Source organism: Cervus elaphus, chromosome 23 (genome assembly GCF_910594005.1).
Source record: "Cervus elaphus chromosome 23, mCerEla1.1, whole genome shotgun sequence".
NCBI lineage: Eukaryota > Metazoa > Chordata > Mammalia > Artiodactyla > Cervidae > Cervus > Cervus elaphus.
Window position 1 is genome coordinate 27,242,045 of NC_057837.1, and position 20,418 is coordinate 27,262,462.

At 37.9% G+C, this 20,418-nt stretch overlaps 1 long non-coding RNA gene across 1 annotated transcript in view; it reads left to right on the forward strand.

Moving 5' to 3' along the window:
- The first annotated feature begins 311 nt into the window (after positions 1–311).
- Positions 312–20,418, forward strand: part of LOC122682013 — an 87,062-nt gene continuing 66,955 nt past the window's right edge. Inside the window, exon 1 of the long non-coding RNA XR_006337191.1 lies at positions 312–543. This is a non-coding gene — a long non-coding RNA (uncharacterized LOC122682013). The remainder of the gene's footprint in view (positions 544–20,418) is intronic.

The following is a 20,418-nucleotide window of genomic DNA, read 5'->3' on the forward strand; positions in this document are numbered from 1 at the left end:
AAGAACACTGGAATGGGTTGCCATGCCCTCCTCCAGGGGATCTTCCCAACCCAGGGATTGAATCCAGGGTCAGAGGAAAAAGCATACACAGCAGTATGGATCTGTATATCGTAACCATCGAAAGGCTGCTGGCTTGGTGGGCAACAGAAAGGGAGAGAGTGTGTGGAAGAACAGCCAGAGAGGCAGAGACATAAAGTTACAAACAGACTTGTTTTTCTAAGGACAAGAACTTTAGACTTTGTCCTTTTGCAAAGGGAAGTTGTTAGAAGATTTTTAAATAAAGCAATAGGCTGACCCAATTTTCTTTTTAGAACACAAATCATGGCAGGAATAAGTCAGAACTGGAGGTAGAAAAAACAGATAACAGATTATTGCAAAAAGCTGGGTTATTGAGGACAAGGGGCTGCAAGACGGCAGCACTGTGGGCAGAAGGGCAATAATGGAGCTGTTCACGGACTGGATGCGGACTGTGATGGATCAGCAAGTCAGTCATGATGTCGTAACAACCACTATGCTTCTGCACTTGTCCTTCTGACTTGTAAGGTAAGTAACACTAGAGGGTGACTATGTTCTTGGAAAAGAGGACTTGAAATGCTCATGTAGTTAATAAATGTTTGCTATGTGTGCCTCATTTCTGTTGAAGATACAAAAGATCATGAGACATGGTTCAGGTCTCGCATCATATTGCCGTGCTTAGTCACTCAGTCATGTCCGCCTCTCTGTGACCCCATGGACTGTAGCCCACCAGACTCCTCTGACCATGGGATTTCTCCAGGCAAGCATACTGGACTGGGTTGCCATGCCCTCCTCTAGGGGATCTTCCCAACCCAGGGATCAAACCCAGATCTCCCACAATGCAGGCAGTTTCTTTACCATCTGAGCCACCAGGGAAGCCCATAAAGTGAAAGCCGCTCAGTCGTGTCCGACCCTATGAATTGTAGCCTGCCAGGCTCCTCTGTCCACGGAATTCTCCAGGCAAGGACACTAGAGTGGTTAGCCATTCCCTTCTCCAGGAGATCTTCCTGGGGCCACAAATAGTGTCCAGCTTTTTGCGACCCCATGGACTGTATAGAACATGGAATTCTCCAGGCCAGAATACTGGAGTGGGTAGCCATTCCCTTCTCCAAGGGATCTTCCCAACCCAGGAATCGAACCCAGGTCTCCTGCATTGTGGACAGATTCTTTACCAGCTGAGCCACCAGGGAAGCCCCATATCATTTATTATGTTTTAGATATATTTGTGGAAGCCTCAGTGCAGCAGATATATGGTATCAACTGCCAGGGAAGTAGATAAAAGCACTCATGAGAAACATGGTGAGTGAGAAGGGACAAGGACAAGAAGAGAGACTGTGGATCTATAATGTTCAGTGCCACGTAGGAAAACATGGCAGCAGGGTTGGAGGTCAGCCACCATGGGAGAGTGCAATCAGGAGCAACAGCTTCCTAAAACTAAAAGGTTTCCTGCAAAGTGAAAAGAAGCCAAGTCCAGTGGGGTTCAGGATGGATGTTAGTCTGCAAAAGTAGTGAGAGCGGCCTCAGGGAACATGTGGAGTGAGGCCATATCACAAAGGACACACAAGAAGCAAGAAGTGAAGGACACAAGTGTCAACCATTCGATTGAACCGCTCTCTGACTCTCCTCGGAATTTACATGGAATATTCTGGAAGGGGTGTCATTGCTTTCTTTTTTCTAAGAAACAAACATGCAGAACAAAAACCCCCACACAAATATCCTACCCAAATAAACTCTGAGGTTAATATCTAAGGAAAAATAAAATAAAACCTTCTGCCAATACTATGTAGCCTAGCCCTAAAGTTATTTTATTATAAGACTATTTTAATAATGATTTTTGAAGGAACAGATGAACGTGATGGGGAGACTACTACAAGCTACAACAAGATGAATTTTTAAAAACAAATTTAGATCCAATATAAATACAAAACATCATTATTATGGGCCAGATTTCTGATTCTTAAATATATAATAATGTGTCACGTTACATTACTATATAAATATTCTTTCTTTTAGTGCTATAAGTACTCTCATTTGATCAAAAAGCTCATTAAATAGTATGATGGCTATTTAGGGACACATGGAAGAGTCGTCAAGTCATTAGGATTTCCTAGTAATTTTAGTTTAAACAGACATCTGTGGTATTGTAGTGTATGCCACAGAAATACGTTTACAAATGACCTGGGCTCCTGCCAGTCTGGGGCTAAGTGGATTATTAACGGGGTGAATTCCCAGACAACTGCTCTTTCTTGTGGGAAATGCAATGAATAGCATCCTTATTTTGTTCATTCACAGATATCAGTCTAATTTCTCTCCATCCATGCTGATTTCAGCCTACTGACAAGCAATGGGAGCGGAACTCCTTAACGGAACTGTGCAGTGGAATGCTTACCACATAGCAATATTTTGGGGGGACACTGTAGCAAAGTGTAATGTATCTTCAAGAAGGAGTCAAAAAATAGGTTTGAGAACAACAAAGTCTTCCTTCCTTTTTTCTTTCTTTCTTCCTTGAAAATCCAGCCCAAAACTCTGGAGTGAGAAGAAGACTGGGGGAAATGTGGGAGTGCTGGGATCAGGATGACAAGAGGACAGTGACCAAGCATCCCAGAGAGAGCCTGGCTGGGGTGGGGGTGGGGGTGGGGTGGGGCAGCCCAGCAAAGGGGGGCAGAGGGCAGGGAAGGAGCTCACTGGAAAGCAGAGTCCACGTGAGAGTGCTGATCCACCAGGTACAGCCATCCATTACAAACAGGAGCTGAGCAAGTAGCAGACACACCAAAGATATGGGAGACATGTTTCTCGCTGCAGAGGGAGTTGCATACATGAAAAAGGGAGAAACTAAAATGGACAGTTCAGCTTTGAACTGGAATCACCAGTATCAGTGTGAATGCACCATTTTTTCAATATATAGCTATAGACATAAAAACGTAAAAACATAACAGCTGATCGTGGGTGTATATATACAATTCCAGTTCAAGATTTTCTTTCTTGAAAATCATTCTCCATTAAAAAGAACCAGGGCTCCACAGTGAAATGGGTGATTCTAGGGCTGAGGCAAAGAAATACAACAAGGTGTGTCAGTTTTATAGCAGTTAGGTTAGAACTTCCATTATTTCAGAAAATGAGATTAGCTTTGGTCATGGGATGGCTCTGCCTACCTCACAAGATAGCCGTGTTACAAGGGATTATGTATTGAACATACTTTTTAAATTATTTAAAGCCATATAATTATAAATGAAGGTTAGTATCAATATCTGTACTACTCATAAAACATAAAACATTCCCTGAATAGCTGCACAATACCAGGAGGGTGAGACCCGTGGCCTTGCTCCCCAGTGCCTGTGTTCTGACAATGGCCCCAGGGGATGTTAGGTGAGAATATGTGGCAGTTGCTTTCCATGCCATTAAACTCATAAGCCTAAGAATGTTCACAGCATACTCCACTCATACTTATTGACTCTCAAATAAATAAAGCAAGCCATATTCTATTTTGCAAATACACGAGCAATTTAAATCAAGAGTAAGCTTATTTTCACAGCAGTTTAGTTTACAATTTTAATGTTCTGTTGTGATGATTCATTTCTCTTCCTCCTCGATTTAAACGTTAAAAAAAAAAAAAGAACATATATGATTTCAAAGGTTTTAGGTATATGACTGATCCACTCACTTTAGTTCACCAACACAATAAGGCACAGAATTGTATTGTATGGATCATTGACATGGCCGATGATACTGCCTCCTGTGGAGCTATTGTGACCCATCGTGTCGATGGTAGCTTCCTCATTTTAAAAGCAATGCCCTCTATGTGGTCGCTGATCCAGAATGTGTCTCAAAGAACAATAGAGAACCATGGATTGATTCTGACTTTTTTTATTCCATTGTGATCATCAGAAATGTCTAAAAGTCAACTCATCCTATTAGAATTTCATAGCCTATAATAGATATACATTTTGAAGCAGCTCTGTTTAAACTCATATTATTCAGTTTTTCCTGAAATGCACATGACAAAACTTAAGTACAGAATAGCTGTTATTTAATATACAAGTATTGAATGTGATACTCAATTCTCCAGGTTAAAAGATCAACAAACACAGCAAGAAAAACAAGCCAGAGTTTCTCAATTTATGTTATCAAATATTAAATCATCTACATTAGTTGGCATGCTAATAATTTTCACTCAGTTTGGTAAATTTGCATCAGTGGTTCACCAAAGCAGCAGCAGAGACCTGTTAAAGTTCAAATTCTTGGGCTCCATCCTAAGATGCTGGGGTTTCCCAGGTGGTGCTAGTGGTAAAGAATCTGCCTGCTAAAGCAAGAGACTTGAGTTTAATCTCTGGGTTGGCAAGATCTCCTGGAGAGGGAAATGGCAACCTGCTCCAGTATTCTTGCCTGGAAAATCCCATGGACAGAGTAGCCTGAAGGGTACAGTCCATGGGGTTGCAGAGAGTCAGAAATGACTGAAGTGACTGAACACATCCTAAGACTTACTTAAATCAGAAACCCATCAAACTATACTTTCATAAGGTGCCTGGTGGTTCTGCTGAGCCCCCACTTGCTCCACATGGAGATCAAGTTTAGACTGGTATGCACTAGCAGGATTTGCTAAAATAGTTGTATCTTTAGTGAAAACGATGGTTGCAAGCACTCTACAATTGTTCTGATGCCAATATTTAGAAGTCAGTCATAAAATACATTGCTTAACTAATTATCAAATAAAAAAAAAGAAAATCTTCTCTAGCTTTCTTCTCCCCTATGGCAAATGGGATAGTTAGCTCCAACTCACCTCCCTCATTCCACAACAATTATCCAATATCATTCGGCCTGGTTCTACTTGGATATATATAAAACTATATATATAAAACTATATATTTAACTATAATGTTGATTGGCGGCATTTGGACTGTTAGTGGAAACATCATACTATAAGAATACTGTGTTAATTTATATAATAGGATATTTTTTTCTCAGGGTATCTCCAGACCGCAACTGTATCCACCTTGCTCATTTCCTGCTGTTGTTTAGTCACTAAGTCGCACCTACATCTTTTGTGTCCCTATGGGCTATTGCCTATGAGGCTTCTCTGTCCGTGGGATTTCCCAGGCAAGATTACTGGAGTGTGCTGCCATTTCCTTCTCCAGGGGATCTTCCTGACCCAGGAATCCAACCTGGGTCTCTTGCATTGGCAGGCGGATTCTTTACCACTGAGCCACCAGGGAAGCCTACTCACTTCCTGTATACTTCTAATTTTCTAGGCTCTCCAATTACGAGATTATGTTAAGCTCTATTTTTTTCTCTTCTATTCTATGTTTTGGAAGCATTTATTTCCATTAACTCAAAATGGTAAGTCACATTCCCTCTGCGTTCTAAAAAGAGACACGCTCATCCAAATCAGTGTTAATTATTGATAAATTTCTATGAATCCAGTCAATTCAGTCGCTCAGTCGTGTCCAACTCTTTGCGATCCCATGGACTACAGCATGCCAGGCTTCCTTCTCTGTCCATCACCAACTCCCAGACATTGCTTAAACTTATGCCCATTGAATCAGTGATGCCCTCCAACCATCTCATCCTGTGTCATCCCCTTCTCCTCCTGCCTTCAATCTTTCCCAGCCTCAGGGTCTTTTCTAATGAGTGAGTTCTTCACATCAGTTCCGTTCAGTCGCTCAGTCATGTCTGACTCTTTGCGATCCTATGGACTGCAGCAGGCCAGGCTTCCCTGTCCATCACCAACTCCCAGAGTTTACCCAAGTCATGTCCATTGTGTCAGTGATGCCATCCAACCATCTCATCCTCTGTCGTCCCCTTCTCCTCCTGCCTTCAATCTTTCCTAGTGTCAGGGTCTTTTCAAATGAATCAGCTCTTTGCATCAGGTGGCCAAAGTATTGGAGTTTCAGCTTCAACAACAGTCCTTCCAAAGAACACTCAGGACTGATCTCCTTTAGAATGGACTGGTTGGATCTCCTTTGCAGTCCAAGGGACTCTCAAGAGTCTTCTCCAACACCGCAGTTCAAAAGCATCAACTCTTCGGCACCCAGCCTTCTTTATGGTCCAACTCTCACATCCATACATGACTATTGGAAAAATCACAGCCTTGACTAGACGGAACTTTGTTGGCAAAGTAATATCTCTGCTTTTTAATATGCTGTCTAGGTTTGTCATAGCTTTTCTTCCAAGGAGCAAGTGTCTTTTAATTTCATGGCTGCAATCACCATCTGCAGTGATTTTGGATCCCAAGAAAATAGTTTGTCACTGTTTCCATTGTTCCCCCATCTATTTGCCATGAAGTGATGGCACCAGATGCCATGATCTCAGTTTTTTGAATGTTGAGCTTTAAGCCAACTTTTTCACTCTCCTCTTTCACTTTCATCAAGAGGCTCTTTAGTTTCTCTTCACTTTCTGCCACAAAAGTGGTGTCATTTGTACATCTGAGGTTATTGTTATTTCTCCTGGCAATTTTTATTTCAGTTTGTTTTTCATCCAGCCCAGCATTTCTCATGATGTATTCTGCGTATAAGTTAAATAAGCAGGGTGACAATATACAGCCTTGATGTACTCCTTTCCCAATTTGGAGTCAGTTCGTTTTTCCATGTCCAGTTCTAACTGTTGTTTCTTGACCTGCATGCAGATTTCTCAGGAGGCCAGTAAGGTGGTCTGGTATTCCCATCTTTAAGCAATAGTATCTATTTTTGGTCACTTGCCATTACTTTAAATCAATACAGTTATGAGAATCACAAGTATTTAAAGACCTTGGAGTGAGATTGCCTCTGCTGTTAACCTCCTGTCATAACACAGAAGTGACTTAACTCTCATTTAGTAAGTATATACTCCAGGTTTTTATTCTAGAATAGACAGTAAAATTTAGTAGTCATATGAGGGAAAGAAAATGGCACTCTCCTTGTGATTGGACAATGGTGGTAATAGATATATTCCTAATTTAAAATAATATTCTGGAGTATGGAAAGATTTATGTCAGCCACACTAAGCAGAATCAGACAGTTAACTTTAAAAGGATCCTTGAGAATGGAATAGAAAAACAGTTCTTGAATCATCCCATCTCTCAAAATACCATCACAATAATTGCCAAAATTACAGCCTCTGGTTACCTGCACATTCTATGAGATTCGGCTCACATGCCCCATGGTTCTCCTGATGGAAACACCACATCAAATATGTTTCATAACCAGTGCTAAGCCAGGTTTCTATGAAGTTATGTCAGTCCTAGTAAAAGTTCATTTTTCAGCTAATGAGCAAGAAATTAATTAATAAAAGTATAAAACCTGTAAGGAAATATATCTTATATTCTTAAGTGTCATAAAAAAAAAATGATTTGGTGGTCCAATGGTTAAGACTCTTGCCTTGCAATGCAGGAAAAGTGGGAGCCCACATGCTCTGGAACCCGTATGTAACAACTACAGAGTCTGTGTGTCACAATGAAGATCCCGTGTGCCGCAGCTAAGACTCAGTATAGTCAAACTAATTAATTAATTATTTTACAGATCTGGTATCAATTACCTCTAAGTTTTAAATCAAATTGTGCAAATTTGGTGATGGAAATTTTCTGTCAATAACATTATAACTGTAGCATTTCAGAGAAAAACAACTAACAACTAACTTAAATAGGACAAAAATTTCAATGAGACTGTTACTTAATGGAAAGGTAAAACAGTCAAACTGTGAATATGGTGGGTATAGGAGTAACAGCTCTTATTATGAGATCAGAGGTACAAAGGACTCTTTTTTCCTTATAACGTTCTCATTATTGGCCAGAAATAATACAGAGCAAAGTCAGGTTGTTTCAAAACTGTACCTCATCAGTCAGCCATTATTCAGCTTATCTTTCTAAAGCCAAAATATTCCTGAGGCCCTTTAGCTTCAGGATTACTCATTTCCACAAGCACAGTGATGAGAAAGGTAAATTCAGTATCTTAGTAGACAAATATTTGTCCTGAATCCCTATTATCTCCACTTATTATATTGTTTAAAACCTTAAATAATCTGGGCAATTGTCTAGCTGTTTCATTCTCTATCACTAAAAATGAACTTTAATGATTGAATTTTATGTCTTATGGGCAAAAAAAAAAAAATAGATGTTTGAATGCAGTTTATATTATATAAAATCTTATTTAACTTAAAATTTTCTTGGGGACTTCCCTGGTGGTCCATTGGTAGGAAATCCACCTGCTGGTGCAGGGGACACAGGTTTGATCCCTGGTCTGGGAAGACTCCACATGCTGTGGGGCAGCGAGGCCCAGGTGCCTCAGTTTCTGAAGCTTGTGCTCCCTAGAACTTGTGCTCTGCAACAAGAGAGGCCACTGCAATAAGAAGCCCCTATTCTTATCCCCACACCACCACTAGAGCATAGCCACCACTCACAGCAATCAGAGAAGGCCTGTGTGAGGCAACGAAGACCCAGTGCAGCCAAAAGTAATAAATAAATAAATAATAAAATGGCATTGGAATATCCATGTATACTAACATGGGGAGATACCCTGAAGATGTGAAGTGAAGGTGGAAGACAATGAGTGCTCACCAAATAACCAAGTGGCTGACTCCATGTGTCAGCCTATTTCTGGCCAGTGAACCATCAGTGAAAGTGATGTGTGTCCCCTCCAAGGAGGATAGGTAAGAGCAGGTATGTCTCTGTGGTATTTCTTACACCCTAGTGCAGTGGCCTTTGAGGCCATGTGTTCCAGATGACCGCCTTAAAATATGGAAGAACCTCAGCAAAACCACATCAAATTATGACATGACTGAGAAATAAACATATAGTGCTAAGCCACTGAGATTCCAGGGTATATGTCTTATAAAAGCCGGTACAAGTTATCCTTATAGATATTAAAATAAATGAGTCAAGTCTTAGGAGAGTATCTAGTATATGCACCTATCACATATACTGTAAAGCCTGGAAATGGTCTTGAAGCATAAACTTAAATTGCTGATCAGTGCTGAACACTAGCCTGTGAAAGCTGGGGTTCAGGAAAATGAAAGTGAAAGTGTTAGTCACTCAGTTGTGTCTGACTCTGCAAACTGTCCATGGAATTCTCCAGGCAAGAATAATGGAGTGGGTTTCCAGTTCCTTCTCCAGGTGATCTCCTGACCCAGGGATGGAAACCAGGTCTCCTGTATTGCAGGCAGATTCTTTACCATCTGAGCCACCAGGGGTTCAGGGGTCGAGGTCAATGAAGGGCACATGAGGAAGGAGGAGGAAGATGACAGACTTCTGTCCTTAACTTCAAAAAAATCAAACATCTTATTTTGTTTTACAATGAACACAAGTTATTTTTATATACAGTTAATCTATTTTTAACAGATTTTCTTACTACCATAATTATAATAGTAAAACATTCATTTATCATTGATTAAATTGCACACTTCAGATAAGAGAGATTGGGAAATTTCTGTATAAAAAGTCTAAGCAGAATCTGGAGCCCAGTACCACAATTTAAGAGCCCACACACTGCAACTACTAAAGCCTATGCACTCTGGTGCCCATGTGCCACAACTACTGAACCAGTACAACACAATTAGAGAGCCTTCAGCACAACAAAAGATCCTGAATAATGCGTCAAAGATCCCATGTGCCACAACTAAGACCCAATGGAGCCAAAAAAAAAAGTCTAAGCAGAATTAAATAATCTGATTAAAGACAACTTTGTGATGTCTACATGTAACAGAGTAAATATAATCAAGAAGCAGAATGCTGAGACGTTTGAAAAACTTTTCTGGAAATTAGAATTATGTAAGGTCTAGAAATTCAAAGAGAAAGTGTATTTTCTGAGCCACAAGAGAGACAAAATTTTCAATAAATGTTAACTTCAGCTAAAAGCCAAATGTAACCTCAGCTAAAAGTGAATGACTCTTGACTAAACATCTGTTTTAGATGTCATACTCCTGAAAGCCAGAGTTTGAAAATTCTAGAAAATACATGAAGCCAAGAAGAAATGCATATATACTTGTATAGGAGTAAAAAGGAAAAGGACTTGCCCCATCTTCACACTTGACAAATGCCCAAAACCCAGAGGCATTAGGCTCAGTTGCTTATCCTAGTGTTTTGGATCACAGGACTTTTCCTGAAGCATGGAATTTATAAAAGTGTAGATTCAAGTCCCTAACACTTTTACTTCTCCCCACTCCACATTTTATGTTATTGTTATCACAATTTACATATTGTGTATTTATTAACATTTTTATAGTTACTTTTAATACTTTTCCCTTTCAACTTTTATATTAGAATTAAAAGTGATTAACTCACACTTATAGTGTTATAGTATTTTGTGTTTATATACTTATCTTTACTAACAAGTTTCATACTTCCTTATGCTATCATATTAGGTGTTTTTAGCATCCCTTTGTTTCCTTCAATATTTCTTACAAGGCAATCTAGTGGTAATAAACCCTTTCAGCTTTTGTTTGTCTAAGAGTCTTTATCTCTTTCATTTTTAAAGGGTAGTTTTGCTAGGTATAGTATTTTTGGTTGGTAACTCTTTTCTTTCCCCACTTTGAATATACATCCTATTCCCTTTGGACCTGCAAGGTTTCTGCTGAAGATACACTGAATGTATCATTTAAGTTCCCTTGTATGTGACACTGCTTTTCATATAAAGTTGCTTTACTTTCACTGGTTTCAAAATTCTCTTTGTCTGTGACCTTCAGCAATTTGATTATAATGTGTCTTGGTCTATGGAGTTGTTTGGATTCATCCTTTTTGGTAGACCTTGGATATCTTGGATCTGGATATATGTTTCCTTCTTAAGACTTGGGAAGTTTTTAGCCATTATTTGAGTAAACTTTCTGGTTCTTTCCCTCATCTGTCTCTTGCTGGGACTCTCATAATGCACATACTGCTTTTCTTTATGATGAGCATTAATTAAGTTTTATCTACTTTTGTTTAGTCTATTTCTTTTTTGTTCCCCTCACTGAACTATGTCCAATAACTTATATTTAGATTGATTGCTCCTTTCTTTTGTTTATCCTAATTTTAAACCCCTCATGAATTTTTCATTTCAGTTATTGTGTTCTTCAGCTTCTTGAATTCTCTTTAGTACTTTTAAAATATTTTCTACCTCTATTGAGGTTCTCAGTTTGCCCATGCATTATTTTCTTGATCTTGTATGACAGTGGTTTTAATTCTCTCTTATTGACATTAGTTGACTTATTAATATGTTTCTGGAGATTTATTGTGTTCTTTTGTTTGGAACTTACTTACTTCACTTTCCCTGACTCTCTATGTTGTTTTCTATACATTAGACAAAGCAATCACCTCTCCTGGTCTTCACAGACTGATCTTTCTTTACCTACTCTGGGAGAAGCTGGGAGTGAGAGGTCTATTCTTGATTTTACTGTACTGTGTCAGCAGTAAGGATTCTGTCAAGAGAGTGTCTTTTTTCTCCCTCCTGGCTTCAGTGAGTCTGTTTTCATGTTTACCTAGGCCATTAAAGTTTTCCAATTAGCTTTTGGATTTATCATAATGAGAATTTACCCGTGAATTGTTGAATCAGTCTATTACATACATTTAAAATTTGGGGCACATCTCTCATAAATTTCATTTACAATCATTGAATGTTATTCTATCAATCATTTCAATTATTTTTATATGGGTGATTTGACAAGGACTATTTCATGATGCATGAAAAATACATATCCTCTTCAAGGTATGATCTAATTCTAATTTTCATTTCTAATTGTATGAGTGATATAAACATTTTAAAGTGAGAAAAATATTTTTCCAACTAATTCAAGCTTGTTTCCTTTTTTCTTCTTTTTCTTTTTTTTCATTTTCTATCATGGAAATTAGGGGGAAAAAACTTTCTTTTTTTTTTTTTAAAACTTTCTTTGATTTGGGCTTTTCTCTTAATAAAGAGAGGTGATCTCAGTCATGCAGGAAGTCAGAAATTATGTAGCAAATGTAAGCTACAGAAAACATCACAGAGCAATAAAAAAATATACATCTGATGCTGCTTCATCTTAGTGCTTATCATCTACTTACAGAGTCTAAACACTATTTCCCCCCTCTGTGGCTATCAGTGTCTGGTTCTTAAACTGAAGAAAATGGGATGTGGCTCTTGAGGTGCTGATATCTGATAGATGCTACAATAGTGGAAGACTACTTAAACATCTAACTTTTCAGGAAGTGCTACCTGTTTTACTTCTCTCCTACTATTACAAAAATGGTCTCACAGTAGGGATTCACTTCATGTCTGTGATTGTATAAAGAAATTAAATCCAGAAATATAAAACCCTCAAGGGGAATAAACCCACATTTTAAACATGAAATTTGGTTTTATATTAATATTATATTATGGCATCTTGCTGTGTCATGAAAGTCTAGGAAAGACCAAAAACAATATGTACTCCCAATGTTCCCAGACATCGCGTACTATGTTCCTCTTTCCCTCTCCCTCCTCAGACATTTGTACTTTACTGCTACAGTACACAATATCCAAAACAGTGTACTTTTACCAGAAACAATCACATCTTCTCCCTCTGCATCCCAAATTATACAACAGACTATAAAATGGAAATCTGAAGATTCTCATTAACCAAAATGGTTGTCATTTATCTTCCACATCCTCTTATGATGGGGAACCACTTCACTTGCTGTCACAGTCTTACTCTGTTCCCCTAATTTGTGGCCTGGGAAACAGACCAGCTCCAGCTGAACAGGTGGTCTAGCTGGAGCCCTGCAGAGATCCTGAATGCCAGGAAGCTTTCAAGGTAACTGCCTTCATGTGGTAATTCATGTGATAATTTGTTCTCAGGCCCAATAAACCAAAGAAAAATAACTTGGAACAAAATAAAAATGACATAAACAAAAACCAGATGCTCAAACCTTGAAGCATACTTATCTCTTATTTTCTTTAAGGACACATTTCATCAATGTAATCTTTAATATAAAAATTAAGCAACATATTCTTGTACCTAACTGTATCAGTGCTTTCTTATTCTTCCCTTTTGTTTTTAAGAGGCAAATTGATTTGACAGTATGTAAAACTTTCCTATGTTATGTGCCTAGAAAGCTGAAAAAGTATCTGTGTTTCATTAGCCTCTGAAAACTTAGATGTCTGTTTAATACGTCCATATCTGTAACTTTTTGAAGAGAAACAAGTCAGCCTTGAACTAACATCTGTCTAAGACATTAGCTACTTTATAAATTATGTGTTATTCAAAATATAATATTGGATTATATTTCTCACCAAAAAAAAGATGCAGCACTCTTCTTGAAAATTAATGTGTGGTATTGGTATTAAATGGACTGAACAGCACATTCACAGGTGTGTTTGCCAGTGATCAGGAAAAAGACTAGGGCCACAGAAGAATCCCCAGAGCTTGCGGGAGGGACACATTAATTAACAAATTTTATCTGTCCCCTGGGTTTCTGCTCACCTTCATCTTGTGGCACAAATGTAATGAAGAGAATCAGGTTCTGAACAAATCTTCTTAATCATCTTTGCACCTTGTTGCATTTTTCTAAATTATTACCAACACAGCCTAGTTCTGTATAGGGAGAAAACAGTGAATATAAGCCTTACCTTGTACTCTGGTGAGCCACAGGGTCGAGCTTTGCCCCACGAGCTCAGACATAGTGGACCAACCAGGGAATTGAAATCCCTGATGGAAGGCAAGCACGAACAAGTTTCCCGCTTTTGCCTTTGGGAATTCTAATTGTAGGTGGATAGGAATATGATTCAGACCTGATCGTCTAGAAAACACAATAACTGCTTTACTAGGGTTTAGGTAAACTCGCCTCCGATTCTGCTTTGCTTTTTTAAGGCTGATATGTTTCTTTTATTCTATCAATGTTCATTTACAGAATGTAAAGATTCTTTCTCACAGCAACTTTTTCCATGACACTTGTTTCTCTCAAAGTAGTAGCAGTAGTAATTAATATCTTGCATGTTTATAACTCCTGCAGTTTTCAAATGAGAAAAAAAGCATTCTTTCATTTGTAGAATATATGATTAATCATATCCTATTGGAATTTCAGTATAAGGTACTATAATCATTATATTACAAGATAAATAATATGAACCTTCTGAGTACATTTGCTGAATTATTATTATATTAATATATTATCATAGAGGCAGTAAAGTAAAAACACAAGACTTTTGAAATATATGATCTTGATTTCTATTCATTAATATATTTAAAGAAATACATAATCTTTAATTAACATAAAACAAACATAGTGAGCCCAGAAACAGCAAGCACATAGTAAATCGCTAGGAAAGGCACTGACATTTCTAATTTACAAAAAACATGATGTACCTAAGAGAATGTGTAAATTAAGAAAAAATAGAGTGAATTAAAGAAAGGGCAAATGATTCATAAATTTCACCATTCTGAATCAATGCTCTTTCCATCTCAAATGATTCTGTTTAGTTTACTCTATCCTTGAATCCAACTCTTTCTTTTTTAAATCTAAAGTTCATTCCAAAATCACTTTTAAATCATTATTTTTTTCCTGAGTAAGCAACTCTATGACTCTTCTCCCTAAAAGGCTGACATTTCACTTGTTTACATAGGAAGGTTGTCAAGACCATTACAGTGTTTATAAAAGGCTGAGTTTCCTTTTGGTTGATATATTGACAGCATAATGCATGCAATGGTTTTGTAGATTTTTTTTCTACCCACAAATTTTCCTTTTCCAAATCTAATATGGATTTGGATCTTGTTTATCTTCCAGTGTTCTTCTATGGAAAAAAAAAAAGATCACTATACTTTACAAGATTGATGTTTATGAAAAACAGCACTGTCAGGGAGAGACTGAAAACCTTTCTTTTTTTATTTCCTACTAATATGACCTAGCTTTCTGCAATATTGTGGAGAGAACCAAGGGAAAAGGCAAGAGGAATATTTTAAAAAGCCTACATCAGTTTTTAGTATTCAGGTTGAACCATATCTTATTTTGGAAGACTTACATAAAAGAAGACTCCTTTCTTGTCCTCAGTAACCCATTCCACTGCCTAATAGCACACTCCATGTAAACTCACTTCCTTAAAATTTGGTTTGATATCTCTAAGCCTAATAAGATTTTTCTTGTTATTTCGTGATGAAGACACAAGTATGATACAATGTGATAAGTGTTGTGATGGAGATATAACCAGTGAAAATTATATCACAAAGCAGAGATAAAATGTAGCTATCTTATACTTTATCCCAATTAACTTAACACTGGTTTGAGTCCACATCTCAAAGTTGATGCCAACCTTATCTCTACAGAGAATTCCTGCATCTTCTGAATGCATCAAAAGTCAAAGGGATTGGCACAGCCCTAGCGTTGGAGTTCAGCTCCACTTCACAGTCACAGACAGGGACAGGCTGGTGGATCTGCAACTGCAGCGTAGTTTTCAGTAAAATGGTACTGCCTTTGATAATGCGCCCTACCCATTTTGACTGTGGATGCCTTCATCCATTCATTTAACAAATGTCATTGATTGATGTTATATTCCAAGTCCTATTCCAGATGCTGGAAACAGAACAGTTAGGAAAACAAAAGTGTTTATTTTTATAAACCTCATGTTCCAGTGACACTAATTACTATTCAGTGCTCATTCTGGAGATCAGACACTAGATAGACAGATAGATAGGATGATTTACTCTTTTCAATGAAGAAAGCATTAATATTATTCCAATGTTATGAATGAGCAGAGTGAAACACAAATAGTTTAAACAACAACCCCACTTTTCATAGCTAGTGAGGGGTGATTTAAGCTCACACAGACTAGTTCTAGAGCCAGTGATAATAACCTGTGTTATTACATTATTTTACTGCTACTAACAGTCCAGTGAAAATTTTTCCTTTGAGCCTAGTTATCAGGGGAGAACAGTCTGCCATCCTGGATCTTCAAGGGGAAAACAAGACTCTTCCCCTCAAAGCTCAAAGGGAGACCAGGAACAAGCAGATATTCAGAGTTGTGCTTCCTACTACTCATTTTTCCTAGTAGCACCAGCTGCATCAGGGCTGTTGGGTCTAGATGGGAGAGTGGGGGACTGTGGGGGAGGGAGGTGGAAGCATCCATACTTTATCGTTCTTTTCCTCCTAGATGATCCAGACAAGCCAGACAAGTTTTTCCTTCCAACCCCTTAAACAGAAGAGACTTTGGAAAGTAGAGTACCCACCCAAGCCAATTAATGTCACCATCCTGGTTGTCTCTAAGAGGCCTCCAGTCTACACAACATAAACAGTACATCTGCTCTCAACTAAACTGTCTTCAGTGCCTCGATACTTTAATTTCTTACAGACTATGTCATGACTTTCTTTAACTTTCTTTACATAAAAACAAATAAAAAGAGTAATGGAACATTTTTATAAGGTTTGCAATGTAATAAACAAGCATCAAGTTGATTACAATATTGGGATGAAATTCATTTGGAAAGAAATGTTTGACCTTGGATTTGAAGGATAAGTAAGAGTTTTCATTTTGGGGAAGTAGGGAGAGCAAGGCAGATGGAGAAAAGAGCATGAATCAATCACAGTTGACCAGTCATATGGCAAGATTCTCCTATGCTCTCAGATCTTGGAGGTAAGGATCATACCTTCCCTGTTGGACTAGACCAATGCCAGACACAGAGGCATGTGGTAAATATTCCATGTTAATAATGAATAAACAGATGCTGTTAAAGAAAACAGAATATGCCAGGAGACACAGAGAGACTGTGGGTAGAAAGAGATCTAAAAATGAAGTGCTAAACAGCCTGTGAAGTACATTATAGAAAGAATTTGTGTCTTCTAGGCCAGCAGTTCTCAAAGTGTTGTTTGCAGCACTCTGGGCATTCATGGGATCAAAACTCTTTTCATAAAAATGCTAACATGTTACATTTATTTTCTTCTCTTATTCTCTCACAAGTGCACAATGGAGTTTTCTATAGTCTACATGGCATACAGTGACATCATTATTTTAATGGGAAAGTGGTATATTCATGGGAATGAATTTAGTGGGTATATTTAATGGGAAAGTGTATTCATATATTCTTGTCTTTAAAATGTCAAGTTTTGTTATCTAATATAGTAAATGGAGACAGACCCACACAAACCAAAGTCCCTTCTAGTTCCTCAATAGTTCATAGTAGCATAGAAGTTTCCTGAGACCAAAAAATTTGAGAATCCTGATCTAGGTAAACCATCACATTTTTGAAGGGGGTGATGGTATAATTATATCAGTGTGATATTCTATATAGCTCAGTAAAGGTAAGACAACTAATTTCGATTGGTCTAAAAATCCATTCTCTATTTATTCTTATGTATCAATGATGCAGTTACATTTTAATTGTTTTTAATGAGAATTCTATCTTAGGTACAGCTTGGAAATATCTTGTCCAAAAACTCAAGTCAGGTAAATGTTTGGCCATTATTTACTGATTAAGTTTAGTCTACTCTGCCCTTTTTTAAAAGAAAGTTTTTGTTTTATTTATTTATTTCACTACACTGGGTCTTTGTTGCTGTATACGGGCTTTCTCTGGTTGCAATGAGCAGGGGTTACACTCTAGTTGTGGTGTGCTGGCAGTGGCTTCTCTTGTTACAGAGCGCGAGCTCAGTAGTTGCAGCTTTCAGGCTCTCGAGTATGTGGGCTTCAGTAGTTGTGGCTCACAGGCTTAGTTGACCCAAGGCATGTGGCATCTTTCTGAATCAGGGATCGAACTCATGTACCCAGCATTGCAAGACTGATTCTTAACCACTCGACGACCAAGGAAGTCCTACTTTGCCCCTTTAAGAATGAAATTTCCCTTTAAGGAAAGATGACTATGGGTAAAGCAGGTATTGTCTTGTAAGTTCTGCTTCAAACTACAAATATTTTGCGGTAACAGAGGAGGCCATTAATATCTTTAGCTTGAAGCCTCCCGCCCACACTATGGCATTTGTAGGTCTTGCTATCTGGTCATTGCAAATTTGAAGTGTTCTATAACAGTCATTCCAAAGTGCTTTATGCCCTCTGGTGACCATTTGAAACTTTGTTCTTTCTTTTGATAGATTCCTTACCTCAAAATTTTTATATTCACTTAACCTTGTATAAGCAAAATCTAATTTTGAGTGCTATGATATTTTGGTTGGAGTTTGGAAACTTCTTAACCTAATAACAATAGGGTGCTTGCTATGTAATATTCATTTCCTGAACTCATTTTCACCTCACTTGGATACTTTTAATTTTCCATTTTCTCTTAATATATAAGTCAAAGGTGTCGTACAAGTCAGTGTCAAAAATAGGAAGCAGGAGACGTCCTGTTGTGCGGATTTTTTAATGGTTGGGAAGAGTATTAGCAAATGCTTACTTTCATTTATAATAATCCTCCAAAAAGAAAAAAAAGTATAATGAACATTATACTATAATAATTATACTACCGTGATCCATTATTGCTTACAGAGGCATTGATTGAGGTTTATGTTCCTCTGGGCTCAAAAGAGACACAGCACTGATTGCCAAATGCTCAAATTAACATTTTTCATAATATGCTTCAACGATGACAGCTTCTAAATGGTTTACCTGCTTTACCAAAGAATTTACAAATAGCCTACCTAAAAGCACACATCTTACAATTTCCCCTCAAAACAATAATAACAATTTGGTCTTCTTCGTACATCACTGTCACCATCCATATATGTGGAATGACTAAAAAGAAAATAAATCAGGCCAATGGGTCAAGATTTTTTGATAAAGAGATTAAATTCACACTCAGTTCACTATTGACAGAACCATGAAGCTTCTTGACGCTACTGATTTTCTTTTACTTATTTTTTTATAGAAGGATAATTGCTTTACAGAATTTTGTTGTTTTCTGTCAAACCTCAACGTGAATCAACCATAGGTATACATATAGCCCCTCCCTTTTGAATCGCCCTCCCATCTCCCTCCCCATCCCACCCCTCTAGGTTGATACAGAGCGTCTGTTTGAGTTTCCTGAGCCACACAGCAAATTCCCATTGGCTATCTATTTTACATATGGTGAAGTAAGTTTCCTTGTTACACTTTCCATACATCTCACCCTTTCCTCCCCTCTCCTCATGTCTATTCTCTATGTCTGTTTCTCCATTGCTGCCCTGTAAATGATTCTTCAGAACCATTTTTCTAGATTCCATATGTGTGATTTAGAATATGATATTTATCTTTCTCTTTCTGACTCACTTCACTCTGTATAATAGGTTCTGGGTTCATCCACCTCATCAGAACTGACTCAAATGTGTTTCTTTTTATGGCTGAGTAATGTTCCATTGTGTATATGTACCACGCTTCTTTATCCATTCATCTGTCAATGGGCATCTAGGTGGTTTCCATGTTCCAGCTATTGTAAATAGGCCTGCAGTGAACAATGGGATACATGTGTCTTTTTCAACCCTGCCTTCCTCAGGGTATATGCCTGGGAGTGGGATTGCTGGGTCATATGGTGGTTTTATTCCTAGTTTTTTAAGGAATCTCCATACCATCTTCCATAATGACTATATCAACTTACATTACCACCAACAGTGCAAGAGTGTTCCCTTTTCTCCACACCCTTTCCAGCATTTATTGTTTGCAGGCTTTTTGATGATGGCCATTCTGACCGGCATGAGGTGATTTGCATTTCTCTAATAATGAGTGACGTTGAGCATCTTTTCATGTGCTTGTTAGCCATCTATATGTCTTCTTTGGAGAAATGTCTGTTTAGGTCTTTTTACCACTTTTTTTTTTTTTTTTTTTTTACCACTTTTTGATTGGGTTGTTTGTTTTTCTGGCATTGAGTTGCATGAGCTGCTTGTATATTTTGGAAATTAATCCTTTGTCAGGTTTCATTTGCTATTATTTTCTTCCATTCCAAGGGCTGCCTTTTCACCTTGCTTATAGTTTCCTTTGCTGTGCAAAAGCTTTTAAGTTTAATCAGGTCTCACTTGTTCACTTTTGCTTTTATATCCATTACTCTAGGAGGTGGGTCATAGAGGATCTTGCTTTGATTTATGTCATCGAGTGTTCTGCCTATGTTTTCCTCTAAGAGTTTTATAGTTTCTGGTCTTACATTTAGGTCTTTAATCATTTTGAATTTATCTTTCTGTATGGCGTTAGGAAGTGTTCTAATTTCATTCTTTTCCATGCAGCTGTCCAGTTTTCCCAGCACCATTTACTGAAGAGGCTTTCTTTGCCCCATTGAATATTCTTGCCTCCTTGGTCAAAAATAAGGTACCCATAGGTTCATGGGTTTATTTCTGGGTTTTCTATCTTGTTCTATATTTCTGTTTTTGTGCCAGTACCAAACTGTCTTGATGACAGTAGCTTTGTAGTATAATCTGAAGTTGGGAAGGTTGATTCCTCCAGCTCCATTCTTCTTTCTCAAGACTGCTTTGGCTATTCGGGGTCTTTTGTGTTTCCATATGAATTGTGAAATTTCTTGTTCTAGTTCTATGAAAAATGCCATTGGTAATTTGATAGGGATCACACTGAATCT